This window comes from Schistocerca nitens, chromosome 1 (assembly GCF_023898315.1).
Source record: "Schistocerca nitens isolate TAMUIC-IGC-003100 chromosome 1, iqSchNite1.1, whole genome shotgun sequence".
Lineage (NCBI taxonomy): Eukaryota > Metazoa > Arthropoda > Insecta > Orthoptera > Acrididae > Schistocerca > Schistocerca nitens.
In genome coordinates this window covers 584,364,989-584,371,399 of record NC_064614.1, presented here as the reverse complement: position 1 = coordinate 584,371,399, position 6,411 = coordinate 584,364,989, and the positions used below count along the sequence as shown (strand labels likewise).

The window sequence follows — 6,411 nt, the reverse complement described above, 5'->3', positions numbered from 1 at the left end:
ACCAAGAAGGAGTTTTGCGACATAAACTAAATTTGATAGGCGTGTTTCTACATTATGTCTATTAAAATTTCGCGACAGTCGCATAAGTGGCGCTAGTAGCGCCAGTATTAGAATGAAAACCAAGTTTGCTTTAAATACACTCTGTAACGGTCGAGAGCCTTAGTTACCGTTGAGACTGGACGTGGTAAGTTGATATTCGTCAAGAATGCCCTTAAGGCGACGAAGACGCCATTATCGACATCTCACTGGGGCAGCGAGAAGCATGGAAGTTCCTTCTGTGATAATGTAGAAAGGTTTAGCAGGAATGTAGCGACTGTAAGTGGCTGCCGGCAGTGGTGGTCACGAGAATTTATAGTCACGAGAAGACCGGGTTCCAGACGGCCACGTGGCACTATCGACAGCGAAGGCCATCGTGTTCCGCGTATGAGTCGGGCTCATCGTACGGCATCTACAGCAGCAATTTGAGCAGCTGTTGGCACACAGTGGCACAACGTCCTCTTACAAATCGGTTACTTCAAGGACAGCTCCGAGCCAGACGCCCTGTAGCGTGCATTCCGCTGACCCCAAACCACCGCCATTTGCGACTACATGGGTGTCCATCGCGAGCGCATTGGATTGCAGGATCGAGGTCTGTTGGGTTTTCTGATGAAAATCAGTTCTGCTTCGGTGCCAGTGATGGCCGTGTGTTGGTTAGGAGGAGGCCAGTAGAGGGCCTGCAACCACGGTTCTAGTTCCTTCAGTCTGGAACTGCGCGACTGCTACGGTCGCCGATTCGAATACTGCCTCGGACATGGATGTGTGTGATGTCCTTAGGTTAGTTAGCTAAGAAGTTATAAGTTCTAGGGGACTGATGAGCTCAGATGTTAAGTAGTCCGTCTTCAGGCCACCAGTGGCCTACCGGGACCATCCGACCACTGTGTCATCCTCAGTGGAGGATGTGGATAGGAGGCGCGTGGGGTCAGCACACCGCTCTCCCGGTCGTTATGATGGTATTCATGACCGAAGCCGCTACTATTAGGTCGAGTAGCTCTCAATTGGAATCACGAGGCTGAGTGCACCCCGAAAAATGGCAACAGCGCATGGCGGCCTGGATGGTCACCCATCCAAGTGCCAACCACGCCCGACAGCGCTTAACTTCGGTGATCTCACGGGAACCAGTGTAGCCACTGCGGCAAGGCCGATGCCGTATGTTAAGTCCCACAGGGGACAAAAATAAAATCTGTCTCCGTTGTAGGCACACTGGACTACACCTGGAGTTGTGGAAGGCGCGATCTCGTGTGACAGCAGGAGCTCTCTCACGGTTATCCCACACTTGCTCACTGGAAATGTGTGCGTCAGCCTGCCGATTCGACTTCTTGTGTTAGTATTCATAAACAGCGTTCCAGGCATTGTTTTCCAACTGGATAACGCTCGCCCACTGTTTTAACCCAAGATGCTCTGCGGAATGACGACATGTTTCCTTGGACTTCTCGGTTACCAGATCTATCACCAGTCGAGCACATATGGGACCCACCGGACGACAACTAAGGCACCGTCCACAAACAGCATTAAACTTCCATGTACCAAGTGCAACGGCCATGGAACACTGCCTCACAAACTGACATCAGACACCTGTCCGATGCAATTCATACACATTGAAAGGTGGCTACACTGAGCCACAGCGCCAGAGATCGCGCTAGAGAGTATTGTTCCGCCGCCTCCACTGGCAGTGATTATTGAGATGTCGTAGTGGGCAGTGCCTGTCGAGGACTCGGAGTAGTCAGTGCTTGTTAAGAACTCGTAGCAGAGAGTGTTTGTTGAGTTGTGCTAGTAGGGAGTGCTTGCTGAGATGTGATACTGAAAAGTTCTTGTTGAGATGTGGTAATAGCGAGTCGGTGTGGAGATATATTGTAATGATTAGTGATTTTGGTCAATATATGAAGGTAACGAAACTTGATTTATTTTTCATTATTTAATGTCGTAAATAATGCTTCATTACAGGTTCAGTCAACAAAGCATCTGGCTTGTGTTCTTGGATTAGAGTGTAATTCTGGTTTTTTTGAGTAATTATGGTATTTCTATTTTCTTTAATTAATTCAGTATAAATGATATTTAAAAATTCATGTGTTGTTGAAGAAGAACCGTGCCAGATGCGTACGTTGAATCTCACTTCCACACACAGAACAGTTATACTTGTGCTTTGGTTTCGTAGGTTTTATAGTTGCTGGGGACTTAATTAATTAATTGTATTAACGAAAATTTTCATTTCATTCTTTGTTGTTGTTCTATGCAGTCAGATAGCGTAATAATACTAGTCAGGGCCAACCGTTTACGAGACTTCGTAATTGGACAGACAGCTACTAAAGCAAAAATACTGAAAATTAAAATTATTTTCATTTTATTTTAATTAAGCCCCCATGCACGTGGAGACCCTGCCAGGATCGTCCCTTGGAATCTTCTGAATGTAAAGATAGTAGACTGTAGCATTGTTGTAGTAATTTGTAGTTTAGTAATTGTAGTCTATTTGCATGTGTAGATTTGGTAATTGTCATTCTCCTAATGGTATTTATTTTGCAAAATTTCATTTCTGTTTTGTCTACGGGTTTGACAATTTAGTGCAATTTTTTCAATTGTTCGTTAATCATGTTTGAAGGAAACATTTCGTGTGAATGGTATTGTTGGAGATAAGGAGTCGTTGTGTGTAATTTTCGTACAGTGACGAGTTTTGTGTGTTTTGTAAATGATTACACGATCAATGAAAAAGGCAAAAATAATGGATAGTCAGAATGACGAAATTGTTGACATGGCGAACTCGTCAACACAGGACAACAGGATGATGAATAATGAAGTTGAAAATAATTTAATAAGTCGGGAAAGTAGTCCGGAACCATTTCAAAATTTTTCTCAATCAGAAAATTTTCAGAATTCGAGATTAACGACAGAAGATTCTGGAATAGCATCGAACACAGATGGCTTTACAGCTATGACGAATGAAACTGGTTTTGCGGGAAATGTTAGGGGCGAAAGGAATTTCGAACAAGTTAATACGGAGCAGTTGATGGGTGTAATATTAAATTTGGCATCTGAATTTAAAACACAAATGGGAACAATTAAAACAGAGATGGGAACTTTGGCAACACGGTTAGACTTACAAAGGGGAACAATGGAGCAGTTAGGATCTGAATTAAAAACAGAGATAGGAACAATTAAAACTGATATGGGAACAATGGAAACACGGTTTGACTCACTGGGATCACAGTTAGGATCTGAATTAAAAACAATGGAAACCGGTTAGATTCCCGAATAGGGACATGTTTTAAAAACATGAAGGATGAATTCAAGAAAGAAATTAGAGAGGAAGTACAACCGATTTTGAATGCTCACAATAATAGATTAATTGCAGTAGAGATTAGACAAAGGGAACAAGATAGAGAACAGGAAGAAAGAGATCGCGTGATAGTACAAAAATTTTCAGAGTTAAATTTACAACGTGCACACGATAAGGAAGAAATATTTGAGAGAATCGAGGAATCCGTACCAAATGACAGAATAAATAATCTAACACAACAATATGAACAGTTAACTACCAAATGTGTCAACACTGAAACCCGAGTCGCGACACTTACGGAAGACGTAAATAAACAGAAAGAAAAAATAGGTGACTTATCGGAAAGAGTTGAGGAGATTTCTGATAAATTGACAAATCTTAGTTTACATGGGGACAGATATTCGGATGATACAGCTCCATCGCCATTTGCGGAAACTGAAGAGTACCAGAACATAAATAAACATGTTGAAAATCAGGGAAAATTTAATGAACGCGTGAAAAGGGAATTTGAGGCATTAAAAAAGCAAGTCAAACAAATTGAAGGCGAAATCGTAGGAAAAGACAGCAAAAGAAATTTAGAATCACAGATACCAGGGGGGTTTGAAGAAAGTAATTTGTTTCATTTACGGGATGCAACAAGAGAGCGCCAGACGCGCGAACTTGACAATAATCAACACTGGGACTGGGACAGACGCGGTAGGTCTTTGTCGCCACGAGGCGAAAACTTAGACTATAAACACTTTTTGACTGTTCGGAAATTTAAGATCTTTCGTAATTCTAAGAATGAGATACATCTATGTTCATGGTTAGATCAATTTACGTACGCACTTCCGCCAGATGTGCCACAAAGTCACAAACTGGAATTTATGTGCAGTTATTAAAGTCCTCAGGGGATTCACTATACTAAGTGAATATGTGCCGTAGCGTTCACAGGGCCCCGAGCTGTAGTGGTGCTATTTCCCTTTTAGTTTTCTGCACCGCTGCCTACTCTTTCACTATTCTTTGCATCTATAAAAACAACTCTTCTACTATCCATCTATCTAGACAGTAGGTAAAGAATAACCGAATATGACTCTTTCTTGGAGTGAGCATAACAAAATTTTGGATTCATTATTAAGTATTTTTGCAAGAGTTGGCATTACAGTGAACTTGGAAAAATCTGAATTTGGTCGTTCTCAGGTGAACTTTCTCGGTCACATTATTTCTACAGAAGATATTCTTCCTGATCCAGGGAAACTAGACGCTATTCGTAATTATGCTGTTCCTTCCACAAAACGTGATGTTCGTAGTTTCCTTGGTGTCCGTAATTTTCTTAGACGCTTTGTTAGATTGGATGATTTGGCCACACCTCGTTTACACATTTCTGTTATGCACATTTTGGTCCCAGAAAATGCTTTCATAAATTACGAGAAAATTGTTACTTCAATAATATGGAAAAACGTATTCAATCTGTTCTTGCCAAATGCAAATTACGTCAAAAGGCTAAGCCGCCAACTGTTTCTCACAGAGCACCGTTGTTTCCTATCATTCCAGCGAAATTAAAGGACATGGCTGCAGTCGATTTGTTCGGTCCAGTGGTTCGTTCTACTAATGCTTTTGCGTACATTTTCGTAGCAGTGGAATTGACATCAAAATATGTGTGTTTTACACCTTTACGCAAAGCAACAGCTCGTTCAGTATCTAATGCTTTCATCAAACATTTTCTTAAAGAAGTTGGTCATGTTGATAAGATTATATCAGATAATGGATCACAGTTTCGCTCTAAAATTTGGCTTCGTACTCTACGGCGTCGTAAGATTAAACCAATTTTTATTTCACTTTTTCACCCTCAGTCTAACGCTTCAGAGAGATGGATGAAGGAAATCAATAAATTGTGTCGTCTTTTTTGTCATCAGAATCACAGAACTTGGGATCAGTATCTTCATATTTTTCAAAACATTCTGAATGAACTTCCTAATGACTCAACTCCTTTACCGCCTCTATTGATATTAAAAAATAAAGTACCAACAAATCGCATTTCTGAAATCGTTCCTTTTCCGCCTTTACGAAAACTGCGGCATTCTGAAGTTGTCAACCTGGCTCTACGAAATATTGCGTCTGCGGCTGCAAGAAGAGAGAAATCAGCTAAACGTCCTGGTCGTTTAAAAATTTTGTCAGTTGGTCAAAAGGTATTAATTAAGTCTCACCGTTTGTCTCACAAAGGAAAAGGCTTGTGTCGCAAATTTTTTCTGCTTTATAACGGTCCATACATGGTTCGCAAAATCATTCATAATAACACTGTTGAAGTAGAAACTCTTAAATCTCGGCTCTGTAAGGGAATACATCATATATCAAACGTTAAAATTTATGTGGAATGACATACTTTAGAGAAACTAACAGCTACATGTAAACATGCAGAGAATACAAGGATACCGCGCTGTGTTTTGGCGGCGGCACATACTCAAAGCAACAGTCAGTCTGCGCGCCGCACAAGGCAGTCGTTGACCGCAAACAATTACTTCCTACGTCACGCGCCTACAGCTGATCGAGCGCTCAGTGCGAATGCACTGACAGCCGTAAACAAATACACAGTCTAATTTCTCCGACTAAATTCAGTATAAAGCTATGGTGACTTTATAAATTATGTTATTAACGTTCAGTATTTTTCAGGAGACGGTTGTGTAAAATATTTAAGACCTTCAGGTAAATTCTGTGCGGGTCCGATGTTAAGACGACTTACTATGGAAAAAATTTCAGGAAGAATGTAATTTCGAAAAAAAAGTAATAAACTAAAAAGGGTAACTATTAATTGAGTTTATTTTTCAGGTAACATATTTCCACTTAGGTACGTACTTTAGACTTAATTTGCTGCTTGCGATTACGTGACTCATACTTTGTGCTAAATTTCATGTTCTATGAATTTACTTGTGAAGCGATGTGCTTGTGTACATTTGCTGATTTTGACAATTATTGATTAATGAACAGTGTTATTACTTGTGTATGTTATGCATCCCTTGGCTGCTATGCCTTTTCACTGATGTCATATTTTTTTATTATGTGCCTGCTGTGCTTATTTATTTAAATTGTAATTGTCAACTGATTAATTGTGCTGACTGTGGTTATGT

The 6,411-nt window shown here is 40.6% G+C and overlaps 1 pseudogene; it reads right to left on the bottom strand.

The window, feature by feature from the left end:
- Nucleotides 1–1,067: 1,067 nt before the first annotated feature.
- LOC126205090 (5S ribosomal RNA) lies at nucleotides 1,068–1,185 on the bottom strand (annotated as a pseudogene).
- Nucleotides 1,186–6,411: the final 5,226 nt, after the last annotated feature.